Source organism: Phyllobates terribilis, unplaced genomic scaffold (assembly GCF_046119375.1).
Source record: "Phyllobates terribilis strain yellow unplaced genomic scaffold, ASM4611937v1 Scaffold_34__1_contigs__length_13252353, whole genome shotgun sequence".
Taxonomy (NCBI): domain Eukaryota; kingdom Metazoa; phylum Chordata; class Amphibia; order Anura; family Dendrobatidae; genus Phyllobates; species Phyllobates terribilis.
In genome coordinates this window covers 3682813-3707996 of record NW_027362794.1, presented here as the reverse complement: position 1 = coordinate 3707996, position 25184 = coordinate 3682813, and the positions used below count along the sequence as shown (strand labels likewise).

Sequence of the window (25184 nt, the reverse complement as noted above, 5' to 3'; positions counted from 1 at the left end):
AATTAAGGCGGGGGGGGGGGGTGGAACGAGCAGCTGTCTACCCTTAGCAGGAGGGTTGCTGATTAATTACCTCTCCTGCTGCTGCTGCTGCTGCTGGCTGTCCAGCAGCAGACTGAAGGTGGCTGCTGCTGTGCGCAGGTATATAAAGGCTCAGAGCCTATTATGACACGCGCAGCCAGCGTTCCATTGCCACATTCCGTCTACTGCAGGCGGGATACCTGGATGGCTGAATGTCACTGAGAAGCTCACAGAGACCGCCATAAGCAACAGTTTAAAAGAATGCCACAGACTAATCAACCAAACTTTTTGGGTTGGTTTCTCTTTTATAGTCTGCAGGCATTAAATGAAAGAAGTCAGTGTTCCAGCAGAGGGAGACAACGTTTCAGAAAAGGCATTGTAGCAAACCAAAAAAGAAATTTTAAGCGCAGCAGAGTAACCAGCTCACATACCTGTTAGCTCAGGTGAGTTTAAAAGGCTGCTGTTGATAACAAGGGCATTTGCTAAATAGATGGTGTGTGTGCAACAATATACTGAAAGGTCAATTATATTGTGCAGCTTATCTCACCACCTGTAGTTATTTAGGTGAAAGCTCCAAAATGCTTGCCTAATATGTCTGTTTATCCAAAAGGAAGTATAGAGGGAGAGCTAGATAGATAGCATTGCATTACATTACATGGCAATGCAATGCACAGTTGCTGAAGTTGAACCAAAATGAGCTTGTCATCTGGCTTCTGCAACTTTTAACATGAAAAATCCAATGAGGAGAAGAAAAGCAAAGCCAAAGAGTCCATCCCAAAATCCGACAAACAAGCCAAATGAACAAAAAGCATTGAATTCAATTCTTTCTGATTTTAGAAACTGCATTAAAGAAGGGGTGCACCGGTCCTGGAGATACTGCAATACCAGGTCAATGCGTGGAGTGGACAGAGCAAGCTCTTTTTCCATCTCCCTGTTCTAAAAATCCATTTAATATATGGTCCCCAGATAGGGGACGTATCAGATATTAAACTGATAAGAACAGATACTACACTTGATCTTAGCCAAAAGGCCGAGAAGCGATAACCAGAATTGGTTTCCGACTACGGTGCCACCCAAGGATTCTGAAAAGTCCATTTGTGGAGATGGCCACCTGGACTCCCGTTAAGAAGACATGCTGTCAACCTCTAGATCCCTCACATGCCTGCACTTTTCGGCTTGCTGCTGCTGCAATCCACGCGTTTTAGATCTGCATAACTCCACCTCTTTTAGCACAGTACCCTCAACCCCCGGCTGTTCCCACCCGCCTCAACACCGTTGGAAGGGAGGAGAACCAATTAAGGCGGGGGGGGGGTGGAACGAGCAGCTGTCTACCCTTAGCAGGAGGGTTGCTGATTAATTACCTCTCCTGCTGCTGCTGCTGCTGCTGGCTGTCCAGCAGCAGACTGAAGGTGGCTGCTGCTGTGCGCAGGTATATAAAGGCTCAGAGCCTATTATGACACGCGCAGCCAGCGTTCCATTGCCACATTCCGTCTACTGCAGGCGGGATACCTGGATGGCTGAATGTCACTGAGAAGCTCACAGAGACCGCCATAAGCAACAGTTTAAAAGAATGCCACAGACTAATCAACCAAACTTTTTGGGTTGGTTTCTCTTTTATAGTCTGCAGGCATTAAATGAAAGAAGTCAGTGTTCCAGCAGAGGGAGACAACGTTTCAGAAAAGGCATTGTAGCAAACCAAAAAAGAAATTTTAAGCGCAGCAGAGTAACCAGCTCACATACCTGTTAGCTCAGGTGAGTTTAAAAGGCTGCTGTTGATAACAAGGGCATTTGCTAAATAGATGGTGTGTGTGCAACAATATACTGAAAGGTCAATTATATTGTGCAGCTTATCTCACCACCTGTAGTTATTTAGGTGAAAGCTCCAAAATGCTTGCCTAATATGTCTGTTTATCCAAAAGGAAGTATAGAGGGAGAGCTAGATAGATAGCATTGCATTACATTACATGGCAATGCAATGCACAGTTGCTGAAGTTGAACCAAAATGAGCTTGTCATCTGGCTTCTGCAACTTTTAACATGAAAAATCCAATGAGGAGAAGAAAAGCAAAGCCAAAGAGTCCATCCCAAAATCCGACAAACAAGCCAAATGAACAAAAAGCATTGAATTCAATTCTTTCTGATTTTAGAAACTGCATTAAAGAAGGGGTGCACCGGTCCTGGAGATACTGCAATACCAGGTCAATGCGTGGAGTGGACAGAGCAAGCTCTTTTTCCATCTCCCTGTTCTAAAAATCCATTTAATATATGGTCCCCAGATAGGGGACGTATCAGATATTAAACTGATAAGAACAGATACTACACTTGATCTTAGCCAAAAGGCCGAGAAGCGATAACCAGAATTGGTTTCCGACTACGGTGCCACCCAAGGATTCTGAAAAGTCCATTTGTGGAGATGGCCACCTGGACTCCCGTTAAGAAGACATGCTGTCAACCTCTAGATCCCTCACATGCCTGCACTTTTCGGCTTGCTGCTGCTGCAATCCACGCGTTTTAGATCTGCATAACTCCACCTCTTTTAGCACAGTACCCTCAACCCCCGGCTGTTCCCACCCGCCTCAACACCGTTGGAAGGGAGGAGAACCAATTAAGGCGGGGGGGGGGTGGAACGAGCAGCTGTCTACCCTTAGCAGGAGGGTTGCTGATTAATTACCTCTCCTGCTGCTGCTGCTGCTGCTGGCTGTCCAGCAGCAGACTGAAGGTGGCTGCTGCTGTGCGCAGGTATATAAAGGCTCAGAGCCTATTATGACACGCGCAGCCAGCGTTCCATTGCCACATTCCGTCTACTGCAGGCGGGATACCTGGATGGCTGAATGTCACTGAGAAGCTCACAGAGACCGCCATAAGCAACAGTTTAAAAGAATGCCACAGACTAATCAACCAAACTTTTTGGGTTGGTTTCTCTTTTATAGTCTGCAGGCATTAAATGAAAGAAGTCAGTGTTCCAGCAGAGGGAGACAACGTTTCAGAAAAGGCATTGTAGCAAACCAAAAAAGAAATTTTAAGCGCAGCAGAGTAACCAGCTCACATACCTGTTAGCTCAGGTGAGTTTAAAAGGCTGCTGTTGATAACAAGGGCATTTGCTAAATAGATGGTGTGTGTGCAACAATATACTGAAAGGTCAATTATATTGTGCAGCTTATCTCACCACCTGTAGTTATTTAGGTGAAAGCTCCAAAATGCTTGCCTAATATGTCTGTTTATCCAAAAGGAAGTATAGAGGGAGAGCTAGATAGATAGCATTGCATTACATTACATGGCAATGCAATGCACAGTTGCTGAAGTTGAACCAAAATGAGCTTGTCATCTGGCTTCTGCAACTTTTAACATGAAAAATCCAATGAGGAGAAGAAAAGCAAAGCCAAAGAGTCCATCCCAAAATCCGACAAACAAGCCAAATGAACAAAAAGCATTGAATTCAATTCTTTCTGATTTTAGAAACTGCATTAAAGAAGGGGTGCACCGGTCCTGGAGATACTGCAATACCAGGTCAATGCGTGGAGTGGACAGAGCAAGCTCTTTTTCCATCTCCCTGTTCTAAAAATCCATTTAATATATGGTCCCCAGATAGGGGACGTATCAGATATTAAACTGATAAGAACAGATACTACACTTGATCTTAGCCAAAAGGCCGAGAAGCGATAACCAGAATTGGTTTCCGACTACGGTGCCACCCAAGGATTCTGAAAAGTCCATTTGTGGAGATGGCCACCTGGACTCCCGTTAAGAAGACATGCTGTCAACCTCTAGATCCCTCACATGCCTGCACTTTTCGGCTTGCTGCTGCTGCAATCCACGCGTTTTAGATCTGCATAACTCCACCTCTTTTAGCACAGTACCCTCAACCCCCGGCTGTTCCCACCCGCCTCAACACCGTTGGAAGGGAGGAGAACCAATTAAGGCGGGGGGTGGGGGGGTGGAACGAGCAGCTGTCTACCCTTAGCAGGAGGGTTGCAGATTAATTACCTCTCCTGCTGCTGCTGCTGCTGGCTGTCCAGCAGCAGACTGAAGGTGGCTGCTGCTGTGCGCAGGTATATAAAGGCTCAGAGCCTATTATGACACGCGCAGCCAGCGTTCCATTGCCACATTCCGTCTACTGCAGGCGGGATACCTGGATGGCTGAATGTCACTGAGAAGCTCACAGAGACCGCCATAAGCAACAGTTTAAAAGAATGCCACAGACTAATCAACCAAACTTTTTGGGTTGGTTTCTCTTTTATAGTCTGCAGGCATTAAATGAAAGAAGTCAGTGTTCCAGCAGAGGGAGACAACGTTTCAGAAAAGGCATTGTAGCAAACCAAAAAAGAAATTTTAAGCGCAGCAGAGTAACCAGCTCACATACCTGTTAGCTCAGGTGAGTTTAAAAGGCTGCTGTTGATAACAAGGGCATTTGCTAAATAGATGGTGTGTGTGCAACAATATACTGAAAGGTCAATTATATTGTGCAGCTTATCTCACCACCTGTAGTTATTTAGGTGAAAGCTCCAAAATGCTTGCCTAATATGTCTGTTTATCCAAAAGGAAGTATAGAGGGAGAGCTAGATAGATAGCATTGCATTACATTACATGGCAATGCAATGCACAGTTGCTGAAGTTGAACCAAAATGAGCTTGTCATCTGGCTTCTGCAACTTTTAACATGAAAAATCCAATGAGGAGAAGAAAAGCAAAGCCAAAGAGTCCATCCCAAAATCCGACAAACAAGCCAAATGAACAAAAAGCATTGAATTCAATTCTTTCTGATTTTAGAAACTGCATTAAAGAAGGGGTGCACCGGTCCTGGAGATACTGCAATACCAGGTCAATGCGTGGAGTGGACAGAGCAAGCTCTTTTTCCATCTCCCTGTTCTAAAAATCCATTTAATATATGGTCCCCAGATAGGGGACGTATCAGATATTAAACTGATAAGAACAGATACTACACTTGATCTTAGCCAAAAGGCCGAGAAGCGATAACCAGAATTGGTTTCCGACTACGGTGCCACCCAAGGATTCTGAAAAGTCCATTTGTGGAGATGGCCACCTGGACTCCCGTTAAGAAGACATGCTGTCAACCTCTAGATCCCTCACATGCCTGCACTTTTCGGCTTGCTGCTGCTGCAATCCACGCGTTTTAGATCTGCATAACTCCACCTCTTTTAGCACAGTACCCTCAACCCCTGGCTGTTCCCACCCGCCTCAACACCGTTGGAAGGGAGGAGAACCAATTAAGGCGGGGGGGGGGTGGAACGAGCAGCTGTCTACCCTTAGCAGGAGGGTTGCTGATTAATTACCTCTCCTGCTGCTGCTGCTGGCTGTCCAGCAGCAGACTGAAGGTGGCTGCTGCTGTGCGCAGGTATATAAAGGCTCAGAGCCTATTATGACACGCGCAGCCAGCGTTCCATTGCCACATTCCGTCTACTGCAGGCGGGATACCTGGATGGCTGAATGTCACTGAGAAGCTCACAGAGACCGCCATAAGCAACAGTTTAAAAGAATGCCACAGACTAATCAACCAAACTTTTTGGGTTGGTTTCTCTTTTATAGTCTGCAGGCATTAAATGAAAGAAGTCAGTGTTCCAGCAGAGGGAGACAACGTTTCAGAAAAGGCATTGTAGCAAACCAAAAAAGAAATTTTAAGCGCAGCAGAGTAACCAGCTCACATACCTGTTAGCTCAGGTGAGTTTAAAAGGCTGCTGTTGATAACAAGGGCATTTGCTAAATAGATGGTGTGTGTGCAACAATATACTGAAAGGTCAATTATATTGTGCAGCTTATCTCACCACCTGTAGTTATTTAGGTGAAAGCTCCAAAATGCTTGCCTAATATGTCTGTTTATCCAAAAGGAAGTATAGAGGGAGAGCTAGATAGATAGCATTGCATTACATTACATGGCAATGCAATGCACAGTTGCTGAAGTTGAACCAAAATGAGCTTGTCATCTGGCTTCTGCAACTTTTAACATGAAAAATCCAATGAGGAGAAGAAAAGCAAAGCCAAAGAGTCCATCCCAAAATCCGACAAACAAGCCAAATGAACAAAAAGCATTGAATTCAATTCTTTCTGATTTTAGAAACTGCATTAAAGAAGGGGTGCACCGGTCCTGGAGATACTGCAATACCAGGTCAATGCGTGGAGTGGACAGAGCAAGCTCTTTTTCCATCTCCCTGTTCTAAAAATCCATTTAATATATGGTCCCCAGATAGGGGACGTATCAGATATTAAACTGATAAGAACAGATACTACACTTGATCTTAGCCAAAAGGCCGAGAAGCGATAACCAGAATTGGTTTCCGACTACGGTGCCACCCAAGGATTCTGAAAAGTCCATTTGTGGAGATGGCCACCTGGACTCCCGTTAAGAAGACATGCTGTCAACCTCTAGATCCCTCACATGCCTGCACTTTTCGGCTTGCTGCTGCTGCAATCCACGCGTTTTAGATCTGCATAACTCCACCTCTTTTAGCACAGTACCCTCAACCCCCGGCTGTTCCCACCCGCCTCAACACCGTTGGAAGGGAGGAGAACCAATTAAGGCGGGGGGTGGGGGGGTGGAACGAGCAGCTGTCTACCCTTAGCAGGAGGGTTGCAGATTAATTACCTCTCCTGCTGCTGCTGCTGCTGGCTGTCCAGCAGCAGACTGAAGGTGGCTGCTGCTGTGCGCAGGTATATAAAGGCTCAGAGCCTATTATGACACGCGCAGCCAGCGTTCCATTGCCACATTCCGTCTACTGCAGGCGGGATACCTGGATGGCTGAATGTCACTGAGAAGCTCACAGAGACCGCCATAAGCAACAGTTTAAAAGAATGCCACAGACTAATCAACCAAACTTTTTGGGTTGGTTTCTCTTTTATAGTCTGCAGGCATTAAATGAAAGAAGTCAGTGTTCCAGCAGAGGGAGACAACGTTTCAGAAAAGGCATTGTAGCAAACCAAAAAAGAAATTTTAAGCGCAGCAGAGTAACCAGCTCACATACCTGTTAGCTCAGGTGAGTTTAAAAGGCTGCTGTTGATAACAAGGGCATTTGCTAAATAGATGGTGTGTGTGCAACAATATACTGAAAGGTCAATTATATTGTGCAGCTTATCTCACCACCTGTAGTTATTTAGGTGAAAGCTCCAAAATGCTTGCCTAATATGTCTGTTTATCCAAAAGGAAGTATAGAGGGAGAGCTAGATAGATAGCATTGCATTACATTACATGGCAATGCAATGCACAGTTGCTGAAGTTGAACCAAAATGAGCTTGTCATCTGGCTTCTGCAACTTTTAACATGAAAAATCCAATGAGGAGAAGAAAAGCAAAGCCAAAGAGTCCATCCCAAAATCCGACAAACAAGCCAAATGAACAAAAAGCATTGAATTCAATTCTTTCTGATTTTAGAAACTGCATTAAAGAAGGGGTGCACCGGTCCTGGAGATACTGCAATACCAGGTCAATGCGTGGAGTGGACAGAGCAAGCTCTTTTTCCATCTCCCTGTTCTAAAAATCCATTTAATATATGGTCCCCAGATAGGGGACGTATCAGATATTAAACTGATAAGAACAGATACTACACTTGATCTTAGCCAAAAGGCCGAGAAGCGATAACCAGAATTGGTTTCCGACTACGGTGCCACCCAAGGATTCTGAAAAGTCCATTTGTGGAGATGGCCACCTGGACTCCCGTTAAGAAGACATGCTGTCAACCTCTAGATCCCTCACATGCCTGCACTTTTCGGCTTGCTGCTGCTGCAATCCACGCGTTTTAGATCTGCATAACTCCACCTCTTTTAGCACAGTACCCTCAACCCCCGGCTGTTCCCACCCGCCTCAACACCATTGGAAGGGAGGAGAACCAATTAAGGCGGGGGGGGGGTGGAACGAGCAGCTGTCTACCCTTAGCAGGAGGGTTGCAGATTAATTACCTCTCCTGCTGCTGCTGCTGCTGGCTGTCCAGCAGCAGACTGAAGGTGGCTGCTGCTGTGCGCAGGTATATAAAGGCTCAGAGCCTATTATGACACGCGCAGCCAGCGTTCCATTGCCACATTCCGTCTACTGCAGGCGGGATACCTGGATGGCTGAATGTCACTGAGAAGCTCACAGAGACCGCCATAAGCAACAGTTTAAAAGAATGCCACAGACTAATCAACCAAACTTTTTGGGTTGGTTTCTCTTTTATAGTCTGCAGGCATTAAATGAAAGAAGTCAGTGTTCCAGCAGAGGGAGACAACGTTTCAGAAAAGGCATTGTAGCAAACCAAAAAAGAAATTTTAAGCGCAGCAGAGTAACCAGCTCACATACCTGTTAGCTCAGGTGAGTTTAAAAGGCTGCTGTTGATAACAAGGGCATTTGCTAAATAGATGGTGTGTGTGCAACAATATACTGAAAGGTCAATTATATTGTGCAGCTTATCTCACCACCTGTAGTTATTTAGGTGAAAGCTCCAAAATGCTTGCCTAATATGTCTGTTTATCCAAAAGGAAGTATAGAGGGAGAGCTAGATAGATAGCATTGCATTACATTACATGGCAATGCAATGCACAGTTGCTGAAGTTGAACCAAAATGAGCTTGTCATCTGGCTTCTGCAACTTTTAACATGAAAAATCCAATGAGGAGAAGAAAAGCAAAGCCAAAGAGTCCATCCCAAAATCCGACAAACAAGCCAAATGAACAAAAAGCATTGAATTCAATTCTTTCTGATTTTAGAAACTGCATTAAAGAAGGGGTGCACCGGTCCTGGAGATACTGCAATACCAGGTCAATGCGTGGAGTGGACAGAGCAAGCTCTTTTTCCATCTCCCTGTTCTAAAAATCCATTTAATATATGGTCCCCAGATAGGGGACGTATCAGATATTAAACTGATAAGAACAGATACTACACTTGATCTTAGCCAAAAGGCCGAGAAGCGATAACCAGAATTGGTTTCCGACTACGGTGCCACCCAAGGATTCTGAAAAGTCCATTTGTGGAGATGGCCACCTGGACTCCCGTTAAGAAGACATGCTGTCAACCTCTAGATCCCTCACATGCCTGCACTTTTCGGCTTGCTGCTGCTGCAATCCACGCGTTTTAGATCTGCATAACTCCACCTCTTTTAGCACAGTACCCTCAACCCCCGGCTGTTCCCACCCGCCTCAACACCGTTGGAAGGGAGGAGAACCAATTAAGGCGGGGGGGGGGTGGAACGAGCAGCTGTCTACCCTTAGCAGGAGGGTTGCTGATTAATTACCTCTCCTGCTGCTGCTGCTGCTGGCTGTCCAGCAGCAGACTGAAGGTGGCTGCTGCTGTGCGCAGGTATAGAAAGGCTCAGAGCCTATTATGACACGCGCAGCCAGCGTTCCATTGCCACATTCCGTCTACTGCAGGCGGGATACCTGGATGGCTGAATGTCACTGAGAAGCTCACAGAGACCGCCATAAGCAACAGTTTAAAAGAATGCCACAGACTAATCAACCAAACTTTTTGGGTTGGTTTCTCTTTTATAGTCTGCAGGCATTAAATGAAAGAAGTCAGTGTTCCAGCAGAGGGAGACAACGTTTCAGAAAAGGCATTGTAGCAAACCAAAAAAGAAATTTTAAGCGCAGCAGAGTAACCAGCTCACATACCTGTTAGCTCAGGTGAGTTTAAAAGGCTGCTGTTGATAACAAGGGCATTTGCTAAATAGATGGTGTGTGTGCAACAATATACTGAAAGGTCAATTATATTGTGCAGCTTATCTCACCACCTGTAGTTATTTAGGTGAAAGCTCCAAAATGCTTGCCTAATATGTCTGTTTATCCAAAAGGAAGTATAGAGGGAGAGCTAGATAGATAGCATTGCATTACATTACATGGCAATGCAATGCACAGTTGCTGAAGTTGAACCAAAATGAGCTTGTCATCTGGCTTCTGCAACTTTTAACATGAAAAATCCAATGAGGAGAAGAAAAGCAAAGCCAAAGAGTCCATCCCAAAATCCGACAAACAAGCCAAATGAACAAAAAGCATTGAATTCAATTCTTTCTGATTTTAGAAACTGCATTAAAGAAGGGGTGCACCGGTCCTGGAGATACTGCAATACCAGGTCAATGCGTGGAGTGGACAGAGCAAGCTCTTTTTCCATCTCCCTGTTCTAAAAATCCATTTAATATATGGTCCCCAGATAGGGGACGTATCAGATATTAAACTGATAAGAACAGATACTACACTTGATCTTAGCCAAAAGGCCGAGAAGCGATAACCAGAATTGGTTTCCGACTACGGTGCCACCCAAGGATTCTGAAAAGTCCATTTGTGGAGATGGCCACCTGGACTCCCGTTAAGAAGACATGCTGTCAACCTCTAGATCCCTCACATGCCTGCACTTTTCGGCTTGCTGCTGCTGCAATCCACGCGTTTTAGATCTGCATAACTCCACCTCTTTTAGCACAGTACCCTCAACCCCCGGCTGTTCCCACCCGCCTCAACACCGTTGGAAGGGAGGAGAACCAATTAAGGCGGGGGGGGGGGTGGAACGAGCAGCTGTCTACCCTTAGCAGGAGGGTTGCTGATTAATTACCTCTCCTGCTGCTGCTGCTGCTGCTGGCTGTCCAGCAGCAGACTGAAGGTGGCTGCTGCTGTGCGCAGGTATATAAAGGCTCAGAGCCTATTATGACACGCGCAGCCAGCGTTCCATTGCCACATTCCGTCTACTGCAGGCGGGATACCTGGATGGCTGAATGTCACTGAGAAGCTCACAGAGACCGCCATAAGCAACAGTTTAAAAGAATGCCACAGACTAATCAACCAAACTTTTTGGGTTGGTTTCTCTTTTATAGTCTGCAGGCATTAAATGAAAGAAGTCAGTGTTCCAGCAGAGGGAGACAATGTTTCAGAAAAGGCATTGTAGCAAACCAAAAAAGAAATTTTAAGCGCAGCAGAGTAACCAGCTCACATACCTGTTAGCTCAGGTGAGTTTAAAAGGCTGCTGTTGATAACAAGGGCATTTGCTAAATAGATGGTGTGTGTGCAACAATATACTGAAAGGTCAATTATATTGTGCAGCTTATCTCACCACCTGTAGTTATTTAGGTGAAAGCTCCAAAATGCTTGCCTAATATGTCTGTTTATCCAAAAGGAAGTATAGAGGGAGAGCTAGATAGATATCATTGCATTACATTACATGGCAATGCAATGCACAGTTGCTGAAGTTGAACCAAAATGAGCTTGTCATCTGGCTTCTGCAACTTTTAACATGAAAAATCCAATGAGGAGAAGAAAAGCAAAGCCAAAGAGTCCATCCCAAAATCCGACAAACAAGCCAAATGAACAAAAAGCATTGAATTCAATTCTTTCTGATTTTAGAAACTGCATTAAAGAAGGGGTGCACCGGTCCTGGAGATACTGCAATACCAGGTCAATGCGTGGAGTGGACAGAGCAAGCTCTTTTTCCATCTCCCTGTTCTAAAAATCCATTTAATATATGGTCCCCAGATAGGGGACGTATCAGATATTAAACTGATAAGAACAGATACTACACTTGATCTTAGCCAAAAGGCCGAGAAGCGATAACCAGAATTGGTTTCCGACTACGGTGCCACCCAAGGATTCTGAAAAGTCCATTTGTGGAGATGGCCACCTGGACTCCCGTTAAGAAGACATGCTGTCAACCTCTAGATCCCTCACATGCCTGCACTTTTCGGCTTGCTGCTGCTGCAATCCACGCGTTTTAGATCTGCATAACTCCACCTCTTTTAGCACAGTACCCTCAACCCCCGGCTGTTCCCACCCGCCTCAACACCGTTGGAAGGGAGGAGAACCAATTAAGGCGGGGGGTGGGGGGGTGGAACGAGCAGCTGTCTACCCTTAGCAGGAGGGTTGCAGATTAATTACCTCTCCTGCTGCTGCTGCTGCTGGCTGTCCAGCAGCAGACTGAAGGTGGCTGCTGCTGTGCGCAGGTATATAAAGGCTCAGAGCCTATTATGACACGCGCAGCCAGCGTTCCATTGCCACATTCCGTCTACTGCAGGCGGGATACCTGGATGGCTGAATGTCACTGAGAAGCTCACAGAGACCGCCATAAGCAACAGTTTAAAAGAATGCCACAGACTAATCAACCAAACTTTTTGGGTTGGTTTCTCTTTTATAGTCTGCAGGCATTAAATGAAAGAAGTCAGTGTTCCAGCAGAGGGAGACAACGTTTCAGAAAAGGCATTGTAGCAAACCAAAAAAGAAATTTTAAGCGCAGCAGAGTAACCAGCTCACATACCTGTTAGCTCAGGTGAGTTTAAAAGGCTGCTGTTGATAACAAGGGCATTTGCTAAATAGATGGTGTGTGTGCAACAATATACTGAAAGGTCAATTATATTGTGCAGCTTATCTCACCACCTGTAGTTATTTAGGTGAAAGCTCCAAAATGCTTGCCTAATATGTCTGTTTATCCAAAAGGAAGTATAGAGGGAGAGCTAGATAGATAGCATTGCATTACATTACATGGCAATGCAATGCACAGTTGCTGAAGTTGAACCAAAATGAGCTTGTCATCTGGCTTCTGCAACTTTTAACATGAAAAATCCAATGAGGAGAAGAAAAGCAAAGCCAAAGAGTCCATCCCAAAATCCGACAAACAAGCCAAATGAACAAAAAGCATTGAATTCAATTCTTTCTGATTTTAGAAACTGCATTAAAGAAGGGGTGCACCGGTCCTGGAGATACTGCAATACCAGGTCAATGCGTGGAGTGGACAGAGCAAGCTCTTTTTCCATCTCCCTGTTCTAAAAATCCATTTAATATATGGTCCCCAGATAGGGGACGTATCAGATATTAAACTGATAAGAACAGATACTACACTTGATCTTAGCCAAAAGGCCGAGAAGCGATAACCAGAATTGGTTTCCGACTACGGTGCCACCCAAGGATTCTGAAAAGTCCATTTGTGGAGATGGCCACCTGGACTCCCGTTAAGAAGACATGCTGTCAACCTCTAGATCCCTCACATGCCTGCACTTTTCGGCTTGCTGCTGCTGCAATCCACGCGTTTTAGATCTGCATAACTCCACCTCTTTTAGCACAGTACCCTCAACCCCCGGCTGTTCCCACCCGCCTCAACACCATTGGAAGGGAGGAGAACCAATTAAGGCGGGGGGGGGGTGGAACGAGCAGCTGTCTACCCTTAGCAGGAGGGTTGCAGATTAATTACCTCTCCTGCTGCTGCTGCTGCTGGCTGTCCAGCAGCAGACTGAAGGTGGCTGCTGCTGTGCGCAGGTATATAAAGGCTCAGAGCCTATTATGACACGCGCAGCCAGCGTTCCATTGCCACATTCCGTCTACTGCAGGCGGGATACCTGGATGGCTGAATGTCACTGAGAAGCTCACAGAGACCGCCATAAGCAACAGTTTAAAAGAATGCCACAGACTAATCAACCAAACTTTTTGGGTTGGTTTCTCTTTTATAGTCTGCAGGCATTAAATGAAAGAAGTCAGTGTTCCAGCAGAGGGAGACAACGTTTCAGAAAAGGCATTGTAGCAAACCAAAAAAGAAATTTTAAGCGCAGCAGAGTAACCAGCTCACATACCTGTTAGCTCAGGTGAGTTTAAAAGGCTGCTGTTGATAACAAGGGCATTTGCTAAATAGATGGTGTGTGTGCAACAATATACTGAAAGGTCAATTATATTGTGCAGCTTATCTCACCACCTGTAGTTATTTAGGTGAAAGCTCCAAAATGCTTGCCTAATATGTCTGTTTATCCAAAAGGAAGTATAGAGGGAGAGCTAGATAGATAGCATTGCATTACATTACATGGCAATGCAATGCACAGTTGCTGAAGTTGAACCAAAATGAGCTTGTCATCTGGCTTCTGCAACTTTTAACATGAAAAATCCAATGAGGAGAAGAAAAGCAAAGCCAAAGAGTCCATCCCAAAATCCGACAAACAAGCCAAATGAACAAAAAGCATTGAATTCAATTCTTTCTGATTTTAGAAACTGCATTAAAGAAGGGGTGCACCGGTCCTGGAGATACTGCAATACCAGGTCAATGCGTGGAGTGGACAGAGCAAGCTCTTTTTCCATCTCCCTGTTCTAAAAATCCATTTAATATATGGTCCCCAGATAGGGGACGTATCAGATATTAAACTGATAAGAACAGATACTACACTTGATCTTAGCCAAAAGGCCGAGAAGCGATAACCAGAATTGGTTTCCGACTACGGTGCCACCCAAGGATTCTGAAAAGTCCATTTGTGGAGATGGCCACCTGGACTCCCGTTAAGAAGACATGCTGTCAACCTCTAGATCCCTCACATGCCTGCACTTTTCGGCTTGCTGCTGCTGCAATCCACGCGTTTTAGATCTGCATAACTCCACCTCTTTTAGCACAGTACCCTCAACCCCCGGCTGTTCCCACCCGCCTCAACACCGTTGGAAGGGAGGAGAACCAATTAAGGCGGGGGGGGGGTGGAACGAGCAGCTGTCTACCCTTAGCAGGAGGGTTGCTGATTAATTACCTCTCCTGCTGCTGCTGCTGCTGGCTGTCCAGCAGCAGACTGAAGGTGGCTGCTGCTGTGCGCAGGTATAGAAAGGCTCAGAGCCTATTATGACACGCGCAGCCAGCGTTCCATTGCCACATTCCGTCTACTGCAGGCGGGATACCTGGATGGCTGAATGTCACTGAGAAGCTCACAGAGACCGCCATAAGCAACAGTTTAAAAGAATGCCACAGACTAATCAACCAAACTTTTTGGGTTGGTTTCTCTTTTATAGTCTGCAGGCATTAAATGAAAGAAGTCAGTGTTCCAGCAGAGGGAGACAACGTTTCAGAAAAGGCATTGTAGCAAACCAAAAAAGAAATTTTAAGCGCAGCAGAGTAACCAGCTCACATACCTGTTAGCTCAGGTGAGTTTAAAAGGCTGCTGTTGATAACAAGGGCATTTGCTAAATAGATGGTGTGTGTGCAACAATATACTGAAAGGTCAATTATATTGTGCAGCTTATCTCACCACCTGTAGTTATTTAGGTGAAAGCTCCAAAATGCTTGCCTAATATGTCTGTTTATCCAAAAGGAAGTATAGAGGGAGAGCTAGATAGATAGCATTGCATTACATTACATGGCAATGCAATGCACAGTTGCTGAAGTTGAACCAAAATGAGCTTGTCATCTGGCTTCTGCAACTTTTAACATGAAAAATCCAATGAGGAGAAGAAAAGCAAAGCCAAAGAGTCCATCCCAAAATCCGACAAACAAGCCAAATGAACAAAAAGCATTGAATTCAATTCTTTCTGATTTTAGAAACTGCATTAAAGAAGGGGTGCACCGGTCCTGGAGATACTGCAATACCAGGTCAATGCGTGGAGTGGACAGAGCAAGCTCTTTTTCCATCTCCCTGTTCTAAAAATCCATTTAATATATGGTCCCCAGATAGGGGACGTATCAGATATTAAACTGATAAGAACAGATACTACACTTGATCTTAGCCAAAAGGCCGAGAAGCGATAACCAGAATTGGTTTCCGACTACGGTGCCACCCAAGGATTCTGAAAAGTCCATTTGTGGAGATGGCCACCTGGACTCCCGTTAAGAAGACATGCTGTCAACCTCTAGATCCCTCACATGCCTGCACTTTTCGGCTTGCTGCTGCTGCAATCCACGCGTTTTAGATCTGCATAACTCCACCTCTTTTAGCACAGTACCCTCAACCCCCGGCTGTTCCCACCCGCCTCAACACCGTTGGAAGGGAGGAGAACCAATTAAGGCGGGGGGGGGGGTGGAACGAGCAGCTGTCTACCCTTAGCAGGAGGGTTGCTGATTAATTACCTCTCCTGCTGCTGCTGCTGCTGCTGGCTGTCCAGCAGCAGACTGAAGGTGGCTGCTGCTGTGCGCAGGTATATAAAGGCTCAGAGCCTATTATGACACGCGCAGCCAGCGTTCCATTGCCACATTCCGTCTACTGCAGGCGGGATACCTGGATGGCTGAATGTCACTGAGAAGCTCACAGAGACCGCCATAAGCAACAGTTTAAAAGAATGCCACAGACTAATCAACCAAACTTTTTGGGTTGGTTTCTCTTTTATAGTCTGCAGGCATTAAATGAAAGAAGTCAGTGTTCCAGCAGAGGGAGACAATGTTTCAGAAAAGGCATTGTAGCAAACCAAAAAAGAAATTTTAAGCGCAGCAGAGTAACCAGCTCACATACCTGTTAGCTCAGGTGAGTTTAAAAGGCTGCTGTTGATAACAAGGGCATTTGCTAAATAGATGGTGTGTGTGCAACAATATACTGAAAGGTCAATTATATTGTGCAGCTTATCTCACCACCTGTAGTTATTTAGGTGAAAGCTCCAAAATGCTTGCCTAATATGTCTGTTTATCCAAAAGGAAGTATAGAGGGAGAGCTAGATAGATATCATTGCATTACATTACATGGCAATGCAATGCACAGTTGCTGAAGTTGAACCAAAATGAGCTTGTCATCTGGCTTCTGCAACTTTTAACATGAAAAATCCAATGAGGAGAAGAAAAGCAAAGCCAAAGAGTCCATCCCAAAATCCGACAAACAAGCCAAATGAACAAAAAGCATTGAATTCAATTCTTTCTGATTTTAGAAACTGCATTAAAGAAGGGGTGCACCGGTCCTGGAGATACTGCAATACCAGGTCAATGCGTGGAGTGGACAGAGCAAGCTCTTTTTCCATCTCCCTGTTCTAAAAATCCATTTAATATATGGTCCCCAGATAGGGGACGTATCAGATATTAAACTGATAAGAACAGATACTACACTTGATCTTAGCCAAAAGGCCGAGAAGCGATAACCAGAATTGGTTTCCGACTACGGTGCCACCCAAGGATTCTGAAAAGTCCATTTGTGGAGATGGCCACCTGGACTCCCGTTAAGAAGACATGCTGTCAACCTCTAGATCCCTCACATGCCTGCACTTTTCGGCTTGCTGCTGCTGCAATCCACGCGTTTTAGATCTGCATAACTCCACCTCTTTTAGCACAGTACCCTCAACCCCCGGCTGTTCCCACCCGCCTCAACACCATTGGAAGGGAGGAGAACCAATTAAGGCGGGGGGGGGGTGGAACGAGCAGCTGTCTACCCTTAGCAGGAGGGTTGCTGATTAATTACCTCTCCTGCTGCTGCTGCTGCTGCTGGCTGTCCAGCAGCAGACTGAAGGTGGCTGCTGCTGTGCGCAGGTATATAAAGGCTCAGAGCCTATTATGACACGCGCAGCCAGCGTTCCATTGCCACATTCCGTCTACTGCAGGCGGGATACCTGGATGGCTGAATGTCACTGAGAAGCTCACAGAGACCGCCATAAGCAACAGTTTAAAAGAATGCCACAGACTAATCAACCAAACTTTTTGGGTTGGTTTCTCTTTTATAGTCTGCAGGCATTAAATGAAAGAAGTCAGTGTTCCAGCAGAGGGAGACAACGTTTCAGAAAAGGCATTGTAGCAAACCAAAAAAGAAATTTTAAGCGCAGCAGAGTAACCAGCTCACATACCTGTTAGCTCAGGTGAGTTTAAAAGGCTGCTGTTGATAACAAGGGCATTTGCTAAATAGATGGTGTGTGTGCAACAATATACTGAAAGGTCAATTATATTGTGCAGCTTATCTCACCACCTGTAGTTATTTAGGTGAAAGCTCCAAAATGCTTGCCTAATCTGTCTGTTTATCCAAAAGGAAGTATAGAGGGAGAGCTAGATAGATAGCATTGCATTACATTACATGGCAATGCAATGCACAGTTGCTGAAGTTGAACCAAAATGAGCTTGTCATCTGGCTTCTGCAACTTTTAACATGAAAAATCCAATGAGGAGAAGAAAAGCAAAGCCAAAGAGTCCATCCCAAAATCCGACAAACAAGCCAAATGAACAAAAAGCATTGAATTCAATTCTTTCTGATTTTAGAAACTGCATTAAAGAAGGGGTGCACCGGTCCTGGAGATACTGCAACACCGGGTCAATGCGTGGAGTGGACAGAGCAAGCTCTTTTTCCATCTCCCTGTTCTAAAAATCCATTTAATATATGGTCCCCAGATAGGGGACGTATCAGATATTAAACTGATAAGAACAGATACTACACTTGATCTTAGCCAAAAGGCCGAGAAGCGATAACCAGAATTGGTTTCCGACTACGGTGCCACCCAAGGATTCTGAAAAGTCCATTTGTGGAGATGGCCACCTGGACTCCCGTTAAGAAGACATGCTGTCAACCTCTAGATCCCTCACATGCCTGCACTTTTCGGCTTGCTGCTGCTGCAATCCACGCGTTTTAGATCTGCATAACTCCACCTCTTTTAGCACAGTACCCTCAACCCCCGGCTGTTCCCACCCGCCTCAACACCGTTGGAAGGGAGGAGAACCAATTAAAGCGGGGGGGGGGGGGTGGAACGAGCAGCTGTCTACCCTTAGCAGGAGGGTTGCTGATTAATTACCTCTCCTGCTGCTGCTGCTGCTGCTGGCTGTCCAGCAGCAGACTGAAGGTGGCTGCTGCTGTGCGCAGGTATATAAAGGCTCAGAGCCTATTATGACACGCGCAGCCAGCGTTCCATTGCCACATTCCGTCTACTGCAGGCGGGATACCTGGATGGCTGAATGTCACTGAGAAGCTCACAGAGACCGCCATAAGCAACAGTTTAAAAGAATGCCACAGACTAATCAACCAAACTTTTTGGGTTGGTTTCTCTTTTATAGTCTGCAGGCATTAAATGAAAGAAGTCAGTGTTCCAGCAGAGGGAGACAACGTTTCAGAAAAGGCATTGTAGCAAACCAAAAAAGAAATTTTAAGCGCAGCAGAGTAACCAGCTCACATACCTGTTAGCTCAGGTGAGTTTAAAAGGCTGCTGTTGATAACAAGGGCATTTGCTAAATAGATGGTGTGTGTGCAACAATATACTGAAAGGTCAATTATATTGTGCAGCTTATCTCACCACCTGTAGTTATTTAGGTGAAAGCTCCAAAATGCTTGCCTAATATGTCTGTTTATCCAAAAGGAAGTACAGAGGGAGAGCTAGATAGATAGCATTGCATTACATTACATGGCAATGCAATGCACAGTTGCTGAAGTTGAACCAAAATGAGCTTGTCATCTGGCTTCTGCAACTTTTAACATGAAAAATCCAATGAGGAGAAGAAAAGCAAAGCCAAAGAGTCCATCCCAAAATCCGACAAACAAGCCAAATGAACAAAAAGCATTGAATTCAATTCTTTCTGATTTTAGAAACTGCATTAAAGAAGGGGTGCACCGGTCCTGGAGATACTGCAATACCAGGTCAATGCGTGGAGTGGACAGAGCAAGCTCTTTTTCCATCTCCCTGTTCTAAAAATCCATTTAATATATGGTCCCCAGATAGGGGACGTATCAGATATTAAACTGATAAGAACAGATACTACACTTGATCTTAGCCAAAAGGTCGAGAAGCGAAAACCAGAATTGGTTTCCGACTACGGTGCCACCCAAGGATTCTGAAAAGTCCATTTGTGGAGATGGCCACCTGGACTCCCGTTAAGAAGACATGCTGTCAACCTCTAGATCCCTCACATGCCTGCACTTTTCGGCTTGCTGCTGCTGCAATCCACGCGTTTTAGATCTGCATAACTCCACCTCTTTTAGCACAGTACCCTCAACCCCCGGCTGTTCCCACCCGCCTCAACACCGTTGGAAGGGAGGAGAACCAATTAAGGCGGGGGGGGGGTGGAACGAGCAGCTGTCTACCCTTAGCAGGAGGGTTGCTGATTAATTACCTCTCCTGCTGCTGCTGCTGCTGCTGGCTGTCCAGCAGCAGACTGAAGGTGGCTGCTGCTGTGCGCAGGTATATAAAGGCTCAGAGCCTATTATGACACGCGCAGCCAGCGTTCCATTGCCACATTCCGTCTACTGCAGGTGGGATACCTGGATGGCTGAATGTCACTGAGAAGCTCACAGAGACCGCCATAAGCAACAGTTTAAAAGAATGCCACAGACTAATCAACCAAACTTTTTGGGTTGGTTTCTCTTTTATAGTCTGCAGGCATTAAATGAAAGAAGTCAGTGTTCCAGCAGAGGGAGACAACGTTTCAGAAAAGGCATTGTAGCAAACCAAAAAAGAAATTTTAAGCGCAGCAGAGTAACCAGCTCACATACCTGTTAGCTCAGGTGAGTTTAAAAGGCTGCTGTTGATAACAAGGGCATTTGCTAAATAGATGGTGTGTGTGCAACAATATACTGAAAGGTCAATTATATTGTGCAGCTTATCTCACCACCTGTAGTTATTTAGGTGAAAGCTCCAAAATGCTTGCCTAATATGTCTGTTTATCCAAAAGGAAGTATAGAGGGAGAGCTAGATAGATAGCATTGCATTACATTACATGGCAATGCAATGCACAGTTGCTGAAGTTGAACCAAAATGAGCTTGTCATCTGGCTTCTGCAACTTTTAACATGAAAAATCCAATGAGGAGAAGAAAAGCAAAGCCAAAGAGTCCATCCCAAAATCCGACAAACAAGCCAAATGAACAAAAAGCATTGAATTCAATTCTTTCTGATTTTAGAAACTGCATTAAAGAAGGGGTGCACCGGTCCTGGAGATACTGCAATACCAAGTCAATGCGTGGAGTGGACAGAGCAAGCTCTTTTTCCATCTCCCTGTTCTAAAAATCCATTTAATATATGGTCCCCAGATAGGGGACGTATCAGATATTAAACTGATAAGAACAGATACTACACTTGATCTTAGCCAAAAGGCCGAGAAGCGATAACCAGAATTGGTTTCCGACTACGGTGCCACCCAAGGATTCTGAAAAGTCCATTTGTGGAGATGGCCACCTGGACTCCCGTTAAGAAGACATGCTGTCAACCTCTAGATCCCTCACATGCCTGCACTTTTCGGCTTGCTGCTGCTGCAATCCACGCGTTTTAGATCTGCATAACTCCACCTCTTTTAGCACAGTACCCTCAACCCCCGGCTGTTCCCACCCGCCTCAACACCGTTGGAAGGGAGGAGAACCAATTAAGGCGGGGGGGGGGGGGGGGTGGAACGAGCAGCTGTCTACCCTTAGCAGGAGGGTTGCTGATTAATTACCTCTCCTGCTGCTGCTGCTGCTGGCTGTCCAGCAGCAGACTGAAGGTGGCTGCTGCTGTGCGCAGGTATATAAAGGCTGAGAGCCTATTATGACACGCGCAGCCAGCGTTCCATTGCCACATTCCGTCTACTGCAGGCGGGATACCTGGATGGCTGAATGTCACTGAGAAGCTCACAGAGACCGCCATAAGCAACAGTTTAAAAGAATGCCACAGACTAATCAACCAAACTTTTTGGGTTGGTTTCTCTTTTATAGTCTGCAGGCATTAAATGAAAGAAGTCAGTGTTCCAGCAGAGGGAGACAACGTTTCAGAAAAGGCATTGTAGCAAACCAAAAAAGAAATTTTAAGCGCAGCAGAGTAACCAGCTCACATACCTGTTAGCTCAGGTGAGTTTAAAAGGCTGCTGTTGATAACAAGGGCATTTTCTAAATAGATGGTGTGTGTGCAACAATATACTGAAAGGTCAATTATATTGTGCAGCTTATCTCACCACCTGTAGTTATTTAGGTGAAAGCTCCAAAATGCTTGCCTAATATGTCTGTTTATCCAAAAGGAAGTATAGAGGGAGAGCTAGATAGATAGCATTGCATTACATTACATGGCAATGCAATGCACAGTTGCTGAAGTTGAACCAAAATGAGCTTGTCATCTGGCTTCTGCAACTTTTAACATGAAAAATCCAATGAGGAGAAGAAAAGCAAAGCCAAAGAGTCCATCCCAAAATCCGACAAACAAGCCAAATGAACAAAAAGCATTGAATTCAATTCTTTCTGATTTTAGAAACTGCATTAAAGAAGGGGTGCACCGGTCCTGGAGATACTGCAATACCAGGTCAATGCGTGGAGTGGACAGAGCAAGCTCTTTTTCCATCTCCCTGTTCTAAAAATCCATTTAATATATGGTCCCCAGATAGGGGACGTATCAGATATTAAACCGATAAGAACAGATACTACACTTGATCTTAGCCAAAAGGCCGAGAAGCGATAACCAGAATTGGTTTCCGACTACGGTGCCACCCAAGGATTCTGAAAAGTCCATTTGTGGAGATGGCCACCTGGACTCCCGTTAAGAAGACATGCTGTCAACCTCTAGATCCCTCACATGCCTGCACTTTTCGGCTTGCTGCTGCTGCAATCCACGCGTTTTAGATCTGCATAACTCCACCTCTTTTAGCACAGTACCCTCAACCCCCGGCTGTTCCCACCCGCCTCAACACCATTGGAAGGGAGGAGAACCAATTAAGGCGGGGGGGGGGTGGAACGAGCAGCTGTCTACCCTTAGCAGGAGGGTTGCTGATTAATTACCTCTCCTGCTGCTGCTGCTGCTGCTGGCTGTCCAGCAGCAGACTGAAGGTGGCTGCTGCTGTGCGCAGGTATATAAAGGCTCAGAGCCTATTATGACACGCGCAGCCAGCGTTCCATTGCCACATTCCGTCTACTGCAGGCGGGATACCTGGATGGCTGAATGTCACTGAGAAGCTCACAGAGACCGCCATAAGCAACAGTTTAAAAGAATGCCACAGACTAATCAACCAAACTTTTTGGGTTGGTTTCTCTTTTATAGTCTGCAGGCATTAAATGAAAGAAGTCAGTGTTCCAGCAGAGGGAGACAACGTTTCAGAAAAGGCATTGTAGCAAACCAAAAAAGAAATTTTAAGCGCAGCAGAGTAACCAGCTCACATACCTGTTAGCTCAGGTGAGTTTAAAAGGCTGCTGTTGATAACAAGGGCATTTGCTAAATAGATGGTGTGTGTGCAACAATATACTGAAAGGTCAATTATATTGTGCAGCTTATCTCACCACCTGTAGTTATTTAGGTGAAAGCTCCAAAATGCTTGCCTAATCTGTCTGTTTATCCAAAAGGAAGTATAGAGGGAGAGCTAGATAGATAGCATTGCATTACATTACATGGCAATGCAATGCACAGTTGCTGAAGTTGAACCAAAATGAGCTTGTCATCTGGCTTCTGCAACTTTTAACATGAAAAATCCAATGAGGAGAAGAAAAGCAAAGCCAAAGAGTCCATCCCAAAATCCGACAAACAAGCCAAATGAACAAAAAGCATTGAATTCAATTCTTTCTGATTTTAGAAACTGCATTAAAGAAGGGGTGCACCGGTCCTGGAGATACTGCAACACCGGGTCAATGCGTGGAGTGGACAGAGCAAGCTCTTTTTCCATCTCCCTGTTCTAAAAATCCATTTAATATATGGTCCCCAGATAGGGGACGTATCAGATATTAAACTGATAAGAACAGATACTACACTTGATCTTAGCCAAAAGGCCGAGAAGCGATAACCAGAATTGGTTTCCGACTACGGTGCCACCCAAGGATTCTGAAAAGTCCATTTGTGGAGATGGCCACCTGGACTCCCGTTAAGAAGACATGCTGTCAACCTCTAGATCCCTCACATGCCTGCACTTTTTGGCTTGCTGCTGCTGCAATCCACGCGTTTTAGATCTGCATAACTCCACCTCTTTTAGCACAGTACCCTCAACCCCCGGCTGTTCCCACCCGCCTCAACACCGTTGGAAGGGAGGAGAACCAATTAAGGCGGGGGGGGGGGGGGTGGAACGAGCAGCTGTCTACCCTTAGCAGGAGGGTTGCTGATTAATTACCTCTCCTGCTGCTGCTGCTGCTGCTGGCTGTCCAGCAGCAGACTGAAGGTGGCTGCTGCTGTGCGCAGGTATATAAAGGCTCAGAGCCTATTATGACACGCGCAGCCAGCGTTCCATTGCCACATTCCGTCTACTGCAGGCGGGATACCTGGATGGCTGAATGTCACTGAGAAGCTCACAGAGACCGCCATAAGCAACAGTTTAAAAGAATGCCACAGACTAATCAACCAAACTTTTTGGGTTGGTTTCTCTTTTATAGTCTGCAGGCATTAAATGAAAGAAGTCAGTGTTCCAGCAGAGGGAGACAACGTTTCAGAAAAGGCATTGTAGCAAACCAAAAAAGAAATTTTAAGCGCAGCAGAGTAACCAGCTCACATACCTGTTAGCTCAGGTGAGTTTAAAAGGCTGCTGTTGATAACAAGGGCATTTGCTAAATAGATGGTGTGTGTGCAACAATATACTGAAAGGTCAATTATATTGTGCAGCTTATCTCACCACCTGTAGTTATTTAGGTGAAAGCTCCAAAATGCTTGCCTAATATGTCTGTTTATCCAAAAGGAAGTACAGAGGGAGAGCTAGATAGATAGCATTGCATTACATTACATGGCAATGCAATGCACAGTTGCTGAAGTTGAACCAAAATGAGCTTGTCATCTGGCTTCTGCAACTTTTAACATGAAAAATCCAATGAGGAGAAGAAAAGCAAAGCCAAAGAGTCCATCCCAAAATCCGACAAACAAGCCAAATGAACAAAAAGCATTGAATTCAATTCTTTCTGATTTTAGAAACTGCATTAAAGAAGGGGTGCACCGGTCCTGGAGATACTGCAATACCAGGTCAATGCGTGGAGTGGACAGAGCAAGCTCTTTTTCCATCTCCCTGTTCTAAAAATCCATTTAATATATGGTCCCCAGATAGGGGACGTATCAGATATTAAACTGATAAGAACAGATACTACACTTGATCTTAGCCAAAAGGCCGAGAAGCGAAAACCAGAATTGGTTTCCGACTACGGTGCCACCCAAGGATTCTGAAAAGTCCATTTGTGGAGATGGCCACCTGGACTCCCGTTAAGAAGACATGCTGTCAACCTCTAGATCCCTCACATGCCTGCACTTTTCGGCTTGCTGCTGCTGCAATCCACGCGTTTTAGATCTGCATAACTCCACCTCTTTTAGCACAGTACCCTCAACCCCCGGCTGTTCCCACCCGCCTCAACACCGTTGGAAGGGAGGAGAACCAATTAAGGCGGGGGGGGGGTGGAACGAGCAGCTGTCTACCCTTAGCAGGAGGGTTGCTGATTAATTACCTCTCCTGCTGCTGCTGCTGCTGCTGGCTGTCCAGCAGCAGACTGAAGGTGGCTGCTGTTGTGCGCAGGTATATAAAGGCTCAGAGCCTATTATGACACGCGCAGCCAGCGTTCCATTGCCACATTCCGTCTACTGCAGGTGGGATACCTGGATGGCTGAATGTCACTGAGAAGCTCACAGAGACCGCCATAAGCAACAGTTTAAAAGAATGCCACAGACTAATCAACCAAACTTTTTGGGTTGGT

At 45.5% G+C, this 25184-nt stretch overlaps 19 non-coding genes across 19 annotated transcripts; all 19 read right to left on the bottom strand.

Annotated features, from left to right (window-relative positions):
* Positions 1-869: 869 nt before the first annotated feature.
* On the bottom strand, positions 870-1060 carry LOC141180729 (U2 spliceosomal RNA). The gene has a single exon (XR_012256371.1). It is a non-coding gene; the product is annotated as a U2 spliceosomal RNA (small nuclear RNA).
* Positions 1061-2178: 1118 nt separating this feature from the next.
* On the bottom strand, positions 2179-2369 carry LOC141180728 (U2 spliceosomal RNA). The gene has a single exon (XR_012256370.1). It is a non-coding gene; the product is annotated as a U2 spliceosomal RNA (small nuclear RNA).
* Positions 2370-3487: 1118 nt separating this feature from the next.
* Positions 3488-3678, bottom strand: LOC141180727 (U2 spliceosomal RNA). The gene has a single exon (XR_012256369.1). It is a non-coding gene; the product is annotated as a U2 spliceosomal RNA (small nuclear RNA).
* A 1119-nt stretch (positions 3679-4797) lies between these two features.
* LOC141180724 (U2 spliceosomal RNA) lies at positions 4798-4988 on the bottom strand. Its single transcript, XR_012256367.1, has one exon. It is a non-coding gene; the product is annotated as a U2 spliceosomal RNA (small nuclear RNA).
* A 1112-nt stretch (positions 4989-6100) lies between these two features.
* On the bottom strand, positions 6101-6291 carry LOC141180723 (U2 spliceosomal RNA). The gene has a single exon (XR_012256366.1). It is a non-coding gene; the product is annotated as a U2 spliceosomal RNA (small nuclear RNA).
* A 1119-nt stretch (positions 6292-7410) lies between these two features.
* LOC141180722 (U2 spliceosomal RNA) lies at positions 7411-7601 on the bottom strand. Its single transcript, XR_012256365.1, has one exon. It is a non-coding gene; the product is annotated as a U2 spliceosomal RNA (small nuclear RNA).
* Positions 7602-8716: 1115 nt separating this feature from the next.
* LOC141180721 (U2 spliceosomal RNA) lies at positions 8717-8907 on the bottom strand. Its single transcript, XR_012256364.1, has one exon. It is a non-coding gene; the product is annotated as a U2 spliceosomal RNA (small nuclear RNA).
* A 1115-nt stretch (positions 8908-10022) lies between these two features.
* Positions 10023-10213, bottom strand: LOC141180720 (U2 spliceosomal RNA). The gene has a single exon (XR_012256363.1). It is a non-coding gene; the product is annotated as a U2 spliceosomal RNA (small nuclear RNA).
* Positions 10214-11332: 1119 nt separating this feature from the next.
* Positions 11333-11523, bottom strand: LOC141180719 (U2 spliceosomal RNA). Its single transcript, XR_012256362.1, has one exon. It is a non-coding gene; the product is annotated as a U2 spliceosomal RNA (small nuclear RNA).
* Positions 11524-12642: 1119 nt separating this feature from the next.
* LOC141180718 (U2 spliceosomal RNA) lies at positions 12643-12833 on the bottom strand. The gene has a single exon (XR_012256361.1). It is a non-coding gene; the product is annotated as a U2 spliceosomal RNA (small nuclear RNA).
* Positions 12834-13948: 1115 nt separating this feature from the next.
* LOC141180717 (U2 spliceosomal RNA) lies at positions 13949-14139 on the bottom strand. Its single transcript, XR_012256360.1, has one exon. It is a non-coding gene; the product is annotated as a U2 spliceosomal RNA (small nuclear RNA).
* Positions 14140-15254: 1115 nt separating this feature from the next.
* LOC141180716 (U2 spliceosomal RNA) lies at positions 15255-15445 on the bottom strand. The gene has a single exon (XR_012256359.1). It is a non-coding gene; the product is annotated as a U2 spliceosomal RNA (small nuclear RNA).
* Positions 15446-16564: 1119 nt separating this feature from the next.
* Positions 16565-16755, bottom strand: LOC141180715 (U2 spliceosomal RNA). The gene has a single exon (XR_012256358.1). It is a non-coding gene; the product is annotated as a U2 spliceosomal RNA (small nuclear RNA).
* Positions 16756-17873: 1118 nt separating this feature from the next.
* Positions 17874-18064, bottom strand: LOC141181734 (U2 spliceosomal RNA). Its single transcript, XR_012257283.1, has one exon. It is a non-coding gene; the product is annotated as a U2 spliceosomal RNA (small nuclear RNA).
* Positions 18065-19185: 1121 nt separating this feature from the next.
* Positions 19186-19376, bottom strand: LOC141181854 (U2 spliceosomal RNA). The gene has a single exon (XR_012257392.1). It is a non-coding gene; the product is annotated as a U2 spliceosomal RNA (small nuclear RNA).
* A 1118-nt stretch (positions 19377-20494) lies between these two features.
* On the bottom strand, positions 20495-20685 carry LOC141181579 (U2 spliceosomal RNA). Its single transcript, XR_012257142.1, has one exon. It is a non-coding gene; the product is annotated as a U2 spliceosomal RNA (small nuclear RNA).
* Positions 20686-21806: 1121 nt separating this feature from the next.
* LOC141181692 (U2 spliceosomal RNA) lies at positions 21807-21997 on the bottom strand. The gene has a single exon (XR_012257245.1). It is a non-coding gene; the product is annotated as a U2 spliceosomal RNA (small nuclear RNA).
* A 1118-nt stretch (positions 21998-23115) lies between these two features.
* Positions 23116-23306, bottom strand: LOC141181733 (U2 spliceosomal RNA). The gene has a single exon (XR_012257282.1). It is a non-coding gene; the product is annotated as a U2 spliceosomal RNA (small nuclear RNA).
* Positions 23307-24428: 1122 nt separating this feature from the next.
* On the bottom strand, positions 24429-24619 carry LOC141181544 (U2 spliceosomal RNA). Its single transcript, XR_012257110.1, has one exon. It is a non-coding gene; the product is annotated as a U2 spliceosomal RNA (small nuclear RNA).
* Positions 24620-25184: the final 565 nt, after the last annotated feature.